The sequence below is a fragment of the Rattus rattus genome, chromosome 5, assembly GCF_011064425.1.
Source record: "Rattus rattus isolate New Zealand chromosome 5, Rrattus_CSIRO_v1, whole genome shotgun sequence".
NCBI lineage: Eukaryota > Metazoa > Chordata > Mammalia > Rodentia > Muridae > Rattus > Rattus rattus.
Genome location: NC_046158.1, coordinates 107,495,710 through 107,511,665, shown reverse-complemented (window position 1 = coordinate 107,511,665; position 15,956 = coordinate 107,495,710).

Sequence of the window (15,956 nt, the reverse complement as noted above, 5' to 3'; positions counted from 1 at the left end):
AGAAAACTGAATGAAGATTGTTTTATTTGGACCAAGGAGCCCATTCTTAGACTTCAAAGAGAGTCTCTCAGCTCTTAATTGAATACATTAATTGTAAGAGTTTGTCTGATTTCCCAAGAAGAAATTGACCATGCCCTTTATTGACCTGTGCTCCTTTATCCAATGAGAAGCCAGGAACTATGATCGAGTTCCTGAACATACTCCCTCATCTCTTGCTTCCCACTTATCTCTGATCAGCCCCAACTAGATCCAAACAGTCAAGCTGACAGAATTTGCTCAACAGCCAGCTCCTCGGGTGGATCCTCCAGCCCCTCTACCTGGACTGACTGACTTAAGACAGCAGAAGAACTGAGTCCTCTGACCAGGTCAGAAGCTCCCTTATCTCACTCAGTGTACCCCTCCCTGTCCCAGCTAAGAAGAGAAATGTGAAAGGGAACACTAAACTTTGACCTGCCCTCCAACCCTCCAGGAGAAACCCCTGACTTCATTTCCCCACAGGGAAGTCCCCCAAGAGAAGGAACTGGGTTTGTTAATGTCTCACTAACTAGCACTGAGGTCAGCTCTCTGAGAGGTGAACATAAGTCCTTTTTAGAGGACCCTTTGGAGTGGTAGACCAGTTAGACCAGTTCTCAGGACTCCAGCTCTGTACATGGGCTATTAGCGTCTATTCTGAGTATTCTGTTCTCAAGGAAAGAAGTCATAAGGACTAGTAAGGACTAGTAGGACTGAACTAGATATTTTAGAGAAAGAAGAGATAATGATTAGTAGGGCCGTACTAGTTATTTGGAGATGAGAACATCTAACAGGCCAGCTGGGGTTCTGCACAAGAGGTTAAATCCCCCAGTCAGGAACACTCAATGGAACAACAATTGTGAGGCCTATCAAGAACACAGGGGGGAACTAGAAAGACAGAGGTATAGGAGAGATAAAGGAGCCAATCCCTTGATCTCAAAATATCAGTAAGCCTTTCAATATCCAGGAATAGATGAAGGGCTGACCAAAATCTCAATTTCACAGGTAAGAAGCCTTGTCAATAGGCCACCCCAGGAGGGTACCAATGCATGATCAGGGAACAGATGAGAAAATACTACGAAGTAAAAATTGGAGGATCCCTGTAGTGGTTTGAGTGAGAAACGTTCCCTCTTCATCTTAGACATTTGAGCACTCAATCTTCAGCTGGAAGCACTGTTTGGGGAGGTTTAGAGTGGTCCAGCCTTGCTGGAGGAAGTGTGTCACTGGGGGCAGGCTTTGAGAAATGGTTCACCTCCTCCTAGTATGCTCTCTCTGCTTTTGCCTGTGGTTTAAGACGTGAGCTCTCAGCATCCTACTCCATCGTTTGTGCCTGCCTCAATTGTGCTGTTATGAACTCCAACCCTTCGAAACAATAAACCTAATGAACCCTTCTATAACTTGTCTTGGCCATGTAACTTTATTACAGAAGCAGAGAAGTAAGAAGTCTAACCTCTTTGCATAAGAGAACGCTTGAGTTACATTTGCGACCAGTAGTTGGCCAGTTATTTCTAAAAAAAATGATGACTGAAGATAGAAAATTGGAAATACATAGAGTTAGAGCAGTTACTTAGGCCAAAAGGTGCACATAGAAAGCAGTGAAGAAAAACAAAAGTAAAAGGCTCAATGTATGCTCTCAGCTGTAGGCAGGGTGTTCCTGGAGAGGATGAATCTCAGCTCCACAGGCCTGAGATCGTCCCACCAGGCCACCCCAGGGAAGGGTGACATAAAAGAAGCCCATAAGTAAGGGAGATGACAAGGCTCCAAGGGTAGAATGGTGGGCCATTTCAAAAGGGGATGCCCTGGATGTAAAAAAGGAAGAAACATCAGCTTTCTTTATTGCTTTCAAAGAGGAGTTAGGGGTATCAGGGCTCTTTTATACTTAGATCTTATCAACAGCCTAAAGAAATCAGTTATATTCAATTATACTTGTTTATAACTAGAAATTATCTCTTGGTTAATTCTGGTACAAGTAGGTCCTCTCATTGTATACAATCATTGTATACTCAAATTGTCTCTAGAGGGACTACTCATTTAGAGTTAAAAGGAGAATCCCAGGCCTCGTTTTTTTAAGAAGCCAAAGTGTGTGAGTCTGGGAAAGAGTAACTAGAAAAACCTTTCACTTGTACCTGAGGCCAGGATTAATCTAACAGGGTGAAGTTTCATGTCCAGGTTAGGCATGGGGCTAGCAGTAGCTGAGAGGCAGAGCCAAGCCTCCCTAAACCCCTTGACTTCACAGGTGAAAGAACACTTTCTCAAGGGTTGGAATAAGAAGGGATATAGAGGAAGCCTAAAGAGTCCTCCAATTCATAGCACTCTATGAGTCCTGGGAGACACAATAAGGGCAGGGCAGTATTCCATGTCCTTAGAACAGAGGTCAGGACTAAAACCTGCCATTGCAGGACTGATAAAAGTTGGTGTCACTGAGTCCTGTATGTTCACTTGTAACACTCCAATCTCACTGATTAAAGGCTGATGGGTACTATCTTAGTTACTTTACTACTGTGACAAAACACCATGACCTAAGAACATATTTAATTGGGCTTATGGTTTCAGAGGGTTAGAGTCCATGATGATGGAGTAAAGGAATAGCTGAGAGCTGTTCCACAGCCATTAGGCAGTGAGAATCCACTGGGAATGGCATGGATCTTTTGAAAACTCAAAACCTGTCCCTAGTAACACACCTTTCCCATCAAGGCCACACCTCCTAATCCTTCCCAAATAGTTCCACCAACTAGAGATCAAGTATTCAAATATATAAGCCTATGGGAGGGGGGAATGCATTCTCATTCAAACCATTATGGATCCTATAGGTTGGCCCAAGACCTTAGGACAGCAAATCCAATTATCCAGAGCAGACACCTGTGTTACTCAACTCCTACATTCTCATCAGCAAGATTTCACATGACCATGGCAATAGGTTTAGTGTTGTAGACCTACAACATATGTTTGGGGTCTTGTCCTTCAGCCAAGAACAGATAAGACCAAATTCCCTTAGACTGAAAAGATTCTTAGAGAAGAAGAAAGAAATATCATAGGTGGACAGTTCATCCCCAGGGATTTACTGACTTTCCCAGTCTATTTGGACAAACTCTAGAGAAACCTTCTCAGTTTGGTATGACTGCTAATCAAAAGAAGTGATGCTCCCTTTCACAGAAGTAAAATCTGCTTTGTGTGTTTTTGCTCTGTATCAGTGGAGTCCTGGAACACTACACTTTATTTTCAGCACTTTGAGGTCTCTGTGTTGTTCATCTTTGCTTCTGGTGTGGTACTGGGGCTCAGAAAACAGTATTCCAAACTATATGGCTTTGGGTTTGAAACCGAGAGTACTTGAAGAGGAGTTAATACCAAGAAGGTCATCTCTCTCTCTCTCTCTCTCTCTCTCTCTCTCTCTCTCTCTCTCTCTCTCTCTCTCTCTCTCTCTCTCTCCTTCCTTCTTTCTTTCTTTTCACCCGAAAAAGGGTTTCTCTGTGTAGCCCTGGCTGTCCTAGAACTCGATTTATAGACCAGGCTGGCCTCAAGCTCAGAGATCCACCTGCCTCTGTCTTCTGAGTGCTGTGATTAAAGTCATGCAACACCACTGCCCAGAGAGTAGTCTTCATCTAATTAAATAGATCTATAATCACCGAAGGACACCACTTCCCCATTCTTTTGATTGACTTTTATTAACCAAAGAAGAATGAAATTATTTCATAGGGAAGGGCTTAGAATCAGACTTCTTATTTACAACCCAGAGGAAATTTGCTCTAGGCCATCCATTGTTCTATTCATTCATTCATTCATTCATTCTCTCCCCTAAACACCCAAGGCGTTTACAAGAGGACAGGTGCATCTCACTTATATGCATATTCATCAGCCCTGTGTTTATGAATATGGATAAAAGTATATATTTTTGAGACAGGATTTCATGTAGCCCAGGCTAGCCTCAAACTCTCTATATATCCTAGGTTGACTTTGAACTTCCGATTCTCTTGTCTCTATTTTCTGGAGCGCTAGAAGTATGCCAGGTTTTGTGTGGTGCTAGGAATTGATCCTGGGGCCTCGTGCATGCCATGCAAGCACTTCATCATCTGAGCCATGTCCCCAGCCCCTCATATACTTTTTCTGTTGCTAATGTGTCTGTCTGTCTGTCGGCAGTTTGTTTGAGCAGACCCAGTCACCTGACCTTTAGAGGGAAGACTGAACTTCCTCACTGTGGGCAAAGACAACTGCAGTTCTTCTATTTTTCAAGTACTGTGGGACCGAGGGGTCAGGGGTTTTGTCTAAGAAATTGCTTTCCTTCAGTTAGATGTATGTCTCTTTCTCTGAAGGCAAAACTTAAAAGGGGAAGAAATAGGTTCTAAGTTCCATTACTTGGTTTATTCCTTAACACCAAGCTCTTCTAATGTAAAGGTACCACTAATTTGTTATTTTAAAAAAGAAATCACATAAAATGGAAACTACTTTCCAATCTCAACCCTGCAAGATGACCTTTTATAACAATCTGGGGCAGTTATGGCTTTCAGCTTTAGACGAGCCAAGCTGTTATAAGCAAACAAGTTGCTAAGTGGGGGGGGGGGGAAGGCTCCCTATCTCTGGGGCCACCCCTGAGTCAATAGTTGCACTCGGCCTGTACATTCTCCATACTCCAGACGGCTCAGAAGACAACTCATCTCCATGTGTGACTGCCCAGAAGTTGCCTGAATATGTACCTGCCTCACCTGTGACATCATCCCGCAATATTGCCCTCCGGTACCTACGGAGATAGAGTTTTGGCATCAGCATTTGCTCCCATAGCCCAATCTGAGAAAGTAAGGCATATGCGTGCCCAAAACGCAGAGCAGCAGAGGGTCCGAGAGCTAGTGGGGAGTCGGCGGCCTGGGCTGAGCCGCTGTGCACTGCTTCTTCCCAGGGAGAACGGAGACGGCAAGCCTGGTGCCTCCAGGGCCGCTGTGAGGAGTAAAGGAGTCCTAGATACCGTGTGTGACTCACAGCAAACAGTGAGGGTTAGCGATGATGTTGATTATTTTCTCCTCTCTGCTGCCGCCTCGTACTTGAAAAGTGCTGACTTCCAAGGCCTGGTGCCGGGGACCAGGCCTCTCTTTGTGGCTGGCAAGATGTGGACTCTACAACTTCGGGGTGCAGCTGCAGTGTCGTCCATGGGTATAAATGGTGCCCTACCGTTGAGCAATGCATAACCCTCAGTGTGGATAAAGGGAGTGGGCACGGAAATCAGAAACAGTCTGAGGTTCTGGACCCAGGGTCAGGATAATTGTACAATACATTTCTGTTTTCTTTTTGGACAGGGTCTCATGTAACTCAGGCTGGTCTCAAACTTGGCGTGCTGCTGAGGGTGACCCTGAACTTCTGACATTCCTGCCTCCACCTCCCAAGTGCTGGGACTACAGGCATAGGCCACCACACCCAGTCTATGAGGAACTGGAGAATCCTGTACAATAGGCAAGCACTCCTCTAGCTGAGTCCATTTCCCAGCCTTCAAAGAACACTCCTGGCTGCCAGGTTTCCCCTTTATCGCCCTCTTTCATTTGCCACAGAAGTAGAATTATTTCTGGCTGCCTGATGGTGGGAAGATGAGATCAGACAACAAGAATGGGTTCTATAATGAGCCTTTAAAACTGTCACTGGCGTGCTCTTATCAACTTCTAGGAAGCCGAGGCAAAGGTGGGTCTGCGGGATGACTCCCATTCTGGAGATAACTCACGTCAGCAGCTCCCTGTGAATTTAGTCCTCCCCACACAGCATGTGTGGAAGAGTGGGCTGCATCTGGCTGTGACTTGGGTGAATGCAGAAGAAATCACCCCACCCCCACCCCCACCCCCAACCAAGGGTGTTCTATTGTGGTGGCCAATGAGCAGGCTGTGGGAAATGTGATTTTTCCTTCACAGCGCACGCTGCTACGCACACACCCTTAGATACGTGGCCTCCCGCTAGCTCAGGTGGGCTGCCCAGCTGCTCCAGCACCTGCATCGGCTGAACAGCACCACGTAGTCCCAGCCTTAGGTAGGAGACCCCGGCTGCACAGCGCCTGTGTGTTTCCAAGCCCCACTTAACCTTCAATTAGAATCACATGATCAGAGCCAGAGACTTTGTCCTCATCACCTTTCCCCCATGCTCAGCACAGGGACAGACGTGTGGGATGCGATGAGCAATAGTTAATGGCCCAGTTGCTAAATTGGTTAGGGATGACGTCCACTTTCCATGTGGGTTTGTTTTGTTTTTCTCAAATTTTTGTCTGTGGCTTCTTCAGAGGCATCCTCAGAGTTCTGCATGATGCATGGTCTAGCACTGACACACGGTGAACATCTATGGAATATGGGCATGAGATTGCACAGTATTCTAAAGAGTGGACAGGGAAGACAGAGAGGCCAGGCATTGATGCTGCCTCGGCTGAGAGGATGTCTTAGTTAGGGTTTCATTGATGCAAAGAGACACCACGACAGTGGCAACCTTTTCTTGAGTCAGGGTTTTTCTGTGTAGTTCTGGCTGTTCTGGAATTCACTCTGCAGACCAGGCTGACTTCGAATTCCTAGAAATCTGCCTGCTTCTGCCTCCCGAGAGCTGGGATCAAAGGCCTGCACCACCACAGCCTGGCTACCACAGCGACTCTTATAGCTACAGTTCAGAGGCTTAGTCCATGATCATCATGGCCAGAAACATGACAGCATGCAGGCAGACACAGTGTTGGAGGAGCTGAGAGTTCTATTATTGATCATCAGGCAGCAGGAGGAGATTGCTACACTAGGCCTAGTTTGATCATGAGACCTTAAAGCCTACCCACAAAGTGACACACTTCTTCCAACAAGGCCACACCCACTCCAGCAAGGCCACACCCACTCCAGCAAGGCCACACCCACTCCAGCAAGGCCACACCTCCTAATAGTGCTGCTCCCCAGGGGCCAAGCTTTCAAACCCTTGAGTCTATGGGAGCCATTCCTATTCAAACCACTCCAGAGGACAATGATGGGACTGTTGCTGTGCCTCCAGAACGGGCTTCTGGCACCCACACATCTGCAGTGGCGCAGACACTCGGGGACTTTGTGAAGGCTCAAGACTGACCACGAATTTTCAAGCCAGCAAACAATCTATATTCTGTATGATGAACTAACGCAACTCACAATTAAGCCCAAGGATGTTTGGGGAGCACAGTGTGTGAGGACTGGTGGGTAGGGAAGCTCAGTGGTTAGTCAGCAGTTCTGTACTCAGAGGTGAAGCCTGCCTCTTCTGCTACTGCCTTGATATTCAGGTTGTCTCTAACCTCTATGAAACCCAGAGCAAAAGAGGACCGTGGAGGAAAGACTTGGAACACACTCTCCGCGTCCTGCCTGAGATGGTGCTCATTGGCTTTCCTCTGAACTCTGGCCTGGCGGTCCTCTGCAGTAGCAATTTCTGATGCCTTGTAGGGAAAAGCTCGAAGAATAATCAATGGCACCCACTAGGGACAGTGCCTAGAGAATGACCATGGTGAAGTACCTGACAGCCATGAATCCCAAGGAAAACATGTTCTGGGCTCTTGGTTCTTGGGGATCTTCATTTCTCCTGGGTTGGTCTCTATAAGACTTTTCTAACAAGAACCTCACTTTAATTTTCTGGAAGTTCAGTGACCATAGTCCAAGGTGGAAAAAGGAAGCTGACACTGAAGGCCGCAGAGAAAAGCCAATGAGCACCATCTCAGGCAGGACGTGGAGAGTGTGTTCCAAGTCTTTCCTCCACGGTCCTCTTTTGCTCTGGGTTTCATAGAGGTTAGAGACAACCTGAATATCAAGGCAGTAGCAGAAGAGGAAGGCCTCAGGGAAGTGAGCAAGGGGCATCAACAGATTTTCTGGATTTAAGTCCCTCCAAATTGTGGGCTGAGCAGGACAGCAGCTCTGGAGGGCAGAGGGTCCTTGTTAGTGAGCCTGTTCCTTATACCTTCACCCTGGGGTGTTATTTATATACCATGATCCTGATGCACAGGGAATGCTGGGATCTGGGAAGAGAGTTCCTGGGCCAATGGTGGAGGAAGAGTGGGCCTGAAATGCCAGGCTGTGGAACCTGTGGGCTGCTCTTTCTACTCTTTCTCAGCTGTATGCTCTATAATTCAGTCCCGACGTCAGGAGGCCCACAGGAGGTTTCAGAGGTGGTGACTTACCCTCGAGCCACTAGGGTGTTCTTGGTTTGCAATCCATAGGTTTGCAGGGTCATACATACCATGATTGGGCCATAGTATGCTTTGTCTCAGAATGTTGTGTTTTCCTTTCTGCCCTGTGGCCTCCCTGTGGTATGATCTGCTATCCTGACATTCCTTGGGGGCCTCTTTCTGAATGGGGCACATGACCTGTATATACAGTACTCTTGCCTTCCTCAAAAGAAGGGGCCAGGTACTGGGTCACTGATCTCCTGTTCTGTGTGCATCCCCAAGTTGTGGAGCTAAGTGGAGGCTCCTCCTCCTCTCCTCTTCTTCCTCCTCTCCCTCCTCCTCCTCCTCCCTTCTTTCTCCTCCTCTTCTTCGACCTCCTCCTCACTCTCCTCCTCCTTGCTAAAAACAAGGCAAAGTTTTTCCACTTGGTATAGTCTGACTATGCAAATGCAAAGGATTCTGAATTAAGAGAGAGTAACAATATGGGGCTGGTGGTGTAGCTCATGTGCTGGGGATGGTGGGAGAGCTCCTGTGCTAGCCTTGTATGAGTTTGCTCCCCAGCACTACATACAACTGGTCCTGGAAGCACATGTCTGTAATCCCAGCACTCAGGAGGAGGGGAAGACAGAGGAACAGAAGGTTCAAGGTCACCATAGGCTAGAACGAGAGAATCTAAGGCCAGTCTTGAGATACATGAGGCACTGTCTCCAAAAAGGAGTAGGAAAAATATAACCTTCAATCAGAGATCATGTGGCCTGACCAGTTCTAAACTGTATATAGTAATCATTAACTTCACCAGAAAGACTACTCTCAGACCACTGGAAAAAGTTAAAAGGCTATTTGAGAGATTAAAGACTCTGGAGCCGTGCTTGTGTGTAAGTGTACAGCCCCAGCCTTTGTCAGTGGTGGAGGGAATGGGAACAGGACTTGATGACTTGAAAAGAGGGGAGTAAGTGGCCAGTGGTCACATGTGGTTGCAAGAGGTCACAGCTGTGGCTCAACAGGAGGCAAAAAGCCCCAAGCTCCCCTTGCTCCCCACACAGTGGGAAGAAAGTACAGTAGCCAATGAGGCATGATGTTGGCCAGGCCAGATTTTTCACACGGACCCAGTGGGTACAGAATGTCAGCCACTACTTTCACACCTAAATAACAGAAAAACAACCACTATGTGGTATATATGAGATTACTTGGAGTCAGAGTTCCATGGCACTCACTCACAGGTCATTCAGTGGGACCACAGGTCGGCTTTCTGGGGTTACAGTGGGACGAAGAGAAGGTCTGTAAGGACAGACAGGGACCCCGGTCTACCGAGCAAACTTCTTATCCTCTTGGAGGGTCTGAAGGGTCCCAAAGTTCTGACCAAAGTAAAAAGAACTTACCAGAATGACAATCTCACCACTCTTGCCCTACACATTTCTTTCGGCTAAAGAGGAGGGGTTAAAAAAAGAGAACCGTGTTTACCCGTTGACCCAAAGGGCTGTAAGCGCCACTCCCCATGATGTCTGCAGAATGCCTCACACTTTTTGACATGGGTATTTGGTTCCTTCTTCTATCCTTTGTAATATCAGTTTTCCAAGTAGATCCCCGCCCCTAGGTGCTCTCTGTAGAGGGGTCCCAATTCAACCAGAAAGAACATTGCAGACTCTTACTGCAAAATCTCTCCATCCTCTCCAACCCTCTTTACCACATTTTTAACCCTGGCAGAACACCAGAGTCTTCCAAGGAAGGGTTTTAGATTCTTATGTCTGAGGTACAGTTTGGGCATCAAGATTCTGAAAATCTCTCCTGGTTATTTTCCTGATTAAACTATCTCGAACTCTAGGGAACACATATGGCAACTGAAACTACCCCTTGGATAAGCCCAAGTTTGACTGGGTGTCCCTTGGGAGATGGAGGAGGGCATGAGGAGAAGGGTTTCAGAGGCACGGTCTGGCCTTGGAGCAGCCATGAAGTGGAGCTATGCCAGGCGCTGGAGGTAAACGCTGCACAGACGGATGGCAGGGAGTATTTCCACCACAGCAACATCTGATCTGCCTTGTTTCTGTTGCAACTAGTCATGCCTAGACTGGAGACGCTAAACATATGGAATCAATTCTGCTGACTTAGACCCTTAACTCCTCATAACGAAATGTGAACACACACTGTTTATTTAACCAAGGGGTTCCAGGCCTTTCCCCTCTGGCAGTCTGCCAAGTGCCCCAGAAAGACTTTGAAGCAATTCTTTCTGGCCACAGGCAGAAAGCGTGGTTCTCTCTCACCAAGACCGTGTTTGTGTATGTGGGGGCGGAGGTGGAGTGTGGAGGGGTGGAGTTGATTCTCTCAAAGGCCCGGAGGTGGGTTTCCAAAGCCCAGGAGAGACTCTCAGTCCCCAGCTTCACTTTCTCTACCATGCTGTTCCCAAACCTATACCATACTCCAGAACAAAAAAACCCTATTAATAAAAAAAAAAAAAAAAAAAAAAAAAAAAATCTTTTAAAGAAAATAAGTATTTTCTTATAAAATGTGACAATTCTGGAGGGATAAACCCTTATCCAGACTAATTTGTTAGAGTTCTTTCTAGGTGACAGAAAGCACAGCATCCACTTCAAAAACAGTAAATGAACTTTTGCCTACTTCCTGTAGTAAGTATAATTAAGAACCCCGGCTATTACATTTAAAACAAACATTTAAAACAACAACAAACACTCTGGAAAAAGCTAAAGCAGTCAAAAGGAGCAAAGCCAGAAAGTTGTATGGCAGCTGCCGAGGAGGGGGAGGGGGACTTAATGGTGTGGAGTTACAGCTTTCGATGGCTAATCATGGTTGTCAACTTAACTACATCTGGAATCAACTAAAACCTAAGCACCCGGGCATACCTGTGAAGCGTTTCCTTGACTGGCTCATCTGAGGGGAGAAGACCCACCCTAAATATGGGCTATGCCTTCCAGAGGCAGCCTATGGAAGAGGACACGGAAGAAGAAAGCGTTTGCTTTTCGCCCACTTGCCTTCACCACACACAGACAGGCAGGTAAACATTCATAACACACACACACACAAACTTAAACCCAAAATAAAAATGAATATTTTAAAAATATTGTTCCTCTCACATGGTGGGGCCTTCACAAGCGGGTCTACATAGCCAGGAAGGAGAGATGGGGGTTTGACCAGAAGGAGGAGTCCTAGGCGTGACAACCAAGGACAAGCAGGAAGGTCCGAATGAGAATCCTGGTGGGGCCAGGGAGTGAAGCCTCAGCCGCACTGACAAACCAGCTCTCACCTGCCCTGACTGAGCAGGGCAGACCTGTCTAAAGCAGCCTTGGGAAGCAATGGCTCTGTCCAGATTTCTGCCACAGCAACCTGCTGAGCAGACAGACACACAGAACTGGCATTCCGTGAGGGAAGGCAGCTTTTAACCCACAACTCAGCATTTCAACTTTTAAGTTTGTGTCCTTGTTCAGTGAGAGGTGCACAAAAGTTGGGGCTATCTTAACTTGTGTGGTGGCTTTGTCGTGAATATTTGCCGAAACTCGTCAAGTTCCACACTTAAAATTCTGTGTATCTGGGGACAGAATGGATGGCTCGGTGGCTAAGAGGACTTAGCTGTTCTTGCAAGGCATCCAGGTGTACCCAGGTGTTCCCAACACCCTCAGGGCAGCTGACAACTCTCTGTGACGCCAATTTGAGGAGATCTGACACCCTCTTCAGCCTCTTAGAACACCAGGCATTCAGTGTAGACCACATACCGGCAAAACACCTATATACATAAAATGATTTTAAAAATTTAAGGCCCTTCCAATCCATCAGTTGGAAATTTTCTTTAGGAAAACCTAAATAGCTATTAAGAGATAACTAGATTGTGGCTTTAAAAAAAAAAAGAAAGAAAGAACAAGGCTCAGGAGTTAAGAATGTACACTGCTTCTGCGGAGGACCCAAATTTGGTTCCCAGCACCCACATCTGGGGGGCTCATTCATCACCTGTAACTCCAGGGAGAACTGATGCCTCTGTCCCCCTCAGGCACCCGTACTCGCATGCCCCTACCAATACACAGATACTTATGAGTGACATTATGGATCGTTGAAAGAAAAATATTATTGTACAGCGTTAATACATCAGTAAGTGCATGGCATATTCACGTGTGTCCCTGTAAGGATCTATGAACCATGCTGAGATGTGGCTCAGTTGATAGAGTGCCTGCCTCATGTGCAGGAGGAGGTCCTGGGTTCTAGCTCCAGCATGCACTGCATAACCCGAACATGGCACCATACTCTGCGATCCCAGAACTCCAGAGATAGAAGCAGAAGGATCAGAAGTTCAAGGTTATACTCAGCAATATAACAAGTCCCAGGTCACCCTGAGTTACATAAGAACCTGTCTAAAAACGAAACAGAAAAGTCGGCATTTCCATCTACAAGCCATTAATGAACTTGACATGAAATGAGACTAAGGTTTGAAACAAGTGAGTAACAGTCTGTATTGCTAACCTTTGAGCTTTTACACTGGGTGGGAAGGCCGTGGGTAAATAGTACTTCCTATGCTTTACTTAGACAAGTCTTCCGTATAAAGACTAAAGAATAGATTAGAAAAGAAAAAAATGCAACGGCAAAAAGAAGTCAAGGATATTTATTGGTTGGCCCACCTAGTTGGAATCGCAGCATGCTTGTGCGGTTTAGAGAGAGGAAGCTATGTCCTGTTATTCTCCCTACAAGTCCTAAAACCATGACAGCATCTGACTTGAAGATTCAATCCAGAGTTCTCATTCTGACTTAAGACCCGCCCCTTTCCTTGGATAAGCACAACTACCTTAGTCCTAAATTAACTGCCAGGTAATGATACACTTCCTCCTGTAAGGTAGGAAAAGGCTCACCAGCCTTCTCTGAGTATCAGAGTATTAGATACAATGGCTCTGTGGAGTGTAATTAGAGAGGTGACTTAGAATAACCAGACAAGGCAGGTCCACACTCCCAAAGAGCAAGTCTGTAGTTCCTGGGCTGCCCTGGGCAGTTGGGTTTTGCAAACATTTTGTAGATGAGTTTAAAGCTCACCTTCCTAGCTGGGCAGTGGTGGCAAATGCCTTTAATCTCAGCAATTCACAGACGGAGACAGGCAGATCTCTGAGTTTGAGGCCTGCCTGTTCTATAGGGCAAGTTCCAGAACAGCCAGGGCTATAAAGAGAAAGCCTGTCTTACAAAACAATAATAACAACTAAAATCACATCGCCTCTGCCTCAGTTGCCTTTTTCCTTATCCTTCAGCCAAAATACTTAGATGGCTTGCATTTAATCGTGTATAGCACATTTGCTTTTTTTCCCAAATGTAAAACTACACCCTAACACTAAAAGAGCAGATGTTTAGAATTGATGCCAGTCTCCCCCAGACCCTGAGGCTTCTACTCCAGCGGACACGCCCCATCCCACCTACTCTAGGAAGATTTAGGGTCCTTCATGCTACTCAGAACCCAAGAGCCCACACTCCCAGCACATCTGATGGGAAGACCTCATGGTTTGTTCAGGGAAGTCTACAATTTTTTAAGAAGATGACTTTGCACTTCAAGACTATTCTATTTCTCCAGCTAGAGCTGAAGGGGCTGTTTCATTGGGGGTGTGAGGAGCATAGGCATTGGACGCTACCAACACTTGAAGAGCCAACTGAGTGATCTGTGTTTTAAATCACATGCCTCCCTTGGTCTCCATTTCCTCATTGTATAATGGATACTGACTGCTGCTCACATCCAGAGAGCTCAGAGCTCTGGGCCGGTTTCAAGAAAGTGTTCCATCTCCTTCCCCTCCAGACAGAAATGTGTTCTACACAGACTCTCATCTATCTTCTCTGATAAATGGGCATTGAGCAATGACCTAAATGCCCTTCAAGATGAAATCTTACCCAAGACAAGAACCTACAGCTTGGTTTCCCAAACTGGTTTTTGCTGTTGTTGTTTTAACTTGTTGTGAATCCAATGAGCTTCCTTTTAATTTTGCTCTAAAAAGTTTAAAGGACAGTCATTTCCAAATCATGTGGAGAATTGTCAAATGCTTACGGGCCGGTTTCATTTCCTGTGTACCAGAGAGGCTGAGGGTCATTCCCAGCAAAACTGGAACACCAGCCACCAGATTCAAGCAGCAATGGGGAATCCATGAATATTTATCACCTCCCAGAGAGTTCCTTGAGCAGTGTGAGGACAGAAAGCAACTTCAGCTAGTGTGAGCCCCGTTCTAATATTCGCCACAAAGACAGCCTGTTCTTGCTTGTGAAACTCCTCATCAAAGCCATAAAGGAGGCCAGCTTGCTGTTAGTAGCTTTAACCAGAAGCCCCGAAGGCTTAAGATAGCAAAGCAACGCTTTCTCCAAAACAAACAAGGCTTTCCTTTGTGTGTCTAATGAGGTGAGATTGTGGCTAGGGCAGATCCTACCATGCTTAGAGTCCCTGGATGCTGAGGTAATTAGAGCTTGCAAGAGCAAGCAGCTCCGGGGTGTCCAACCCATGGCTGAATGTGGCTGAGGGCAGCTATGAGTGTAACCCAATATAAAATTGTAAACTTACTTCAAACATTGTGTGTGTGTGTGTGTGTGTGTGTGTGTGTGTGTGTGATTTTATCTATTTGATAACTCAATTGCATGTATTCTGAGAGCGAGTGAACCTTACAGGTGTTGCAGTGTCAAAAGGTTGGATGTCCCTGCCAGAAAAGGGATCTTTATCAGAAAGTGTTTACCTAACTGCACACCTGAGGCCCATGAGTTGTGGACAGTCCCCCCAGAGAGGAACTGAACAGGAACTCACTCTGTATGGATCATATCATGCTGGGCCAGACAGCACCTCTGAAGAGGTCAACCGAGAAACCTTGGGAGGTTCTAAGTACCAAGAGAAGCACAGATACATCAAATGAATTGTCAGAAAAAAACAGCTAATGAACTAAAATGGGCTTCCTCCAAAACCAAAGGAATATCTTAGTTTTGGCTATACAACTTCTTGTGTATGACCTTGGCCTACACGTAGTGGTTTGAATATGCTTGACCCCTAGGAAGTAGCATTATTAGGAGGTATGGCCTTGTTGAAATAGGTGTGGTCTTGTTGTAGGAGGCGTGTCACTGTGTAGGTGGGCTCTGAGGTCTCCTAGTGTTCAAGTTCCACTCAGTGCAGAAGAGACCCTCCTTCTGGCTGCCTGTGGGAATCTTGGGTGCCTTTGGATCAAGATGCAGAATTGTTAACTCTCTAGCACCAAGTCTACCTGCATGATGTCATGCCTCTCACCATGATGATGATGGACTGAACCTCTGGAACTGTAAGCCAGCCCCAGTTAAACGTTTGCCTTTAAAGAGTTGCCTTGGTCATGGTGTCTCTTCACAGCAATAAAACCCAAACTAAGACAGAAGTTGGTACCTGGAGTGGTTCTAGAGGAACAGAAGTATAAGGGTGAATCTTTTAACTATCTGGAATAGCCTTTATAATTTGTTAGCACCTTCAGCTAATGAAACCTTTCCAGTCGCTCTCTCCTGAGAGCTGAGAGAATATGAAAGGCCCGTGGTAAAAATAGTATTTCAAAGCTGAAGAGGTAAATACCTTTGTTTATCTTGATCCATCCATTGTGAATGGCAATGGATTAGGGGAACCTTGTACATGAAACTTTCTACAGTTTGGAGGGAAGTAAGGAAAATGATTTTGCTGGTTGGTTGTTCTTAGCACTTTTAGATAAATTGATAAAGGAAAGGAATGAGATCCATGATGAACTTGTCCAGCTCCAGATTCTAATGAACAATCTGGAGGTTTCTAAGTGTGCCCTTGAAGAGAATCTTCTCTCCAGCAGTCACAGAGTTCAAGGTGCAGAAAATCAAACCGAAGCCCTCATAATAAAGGTGG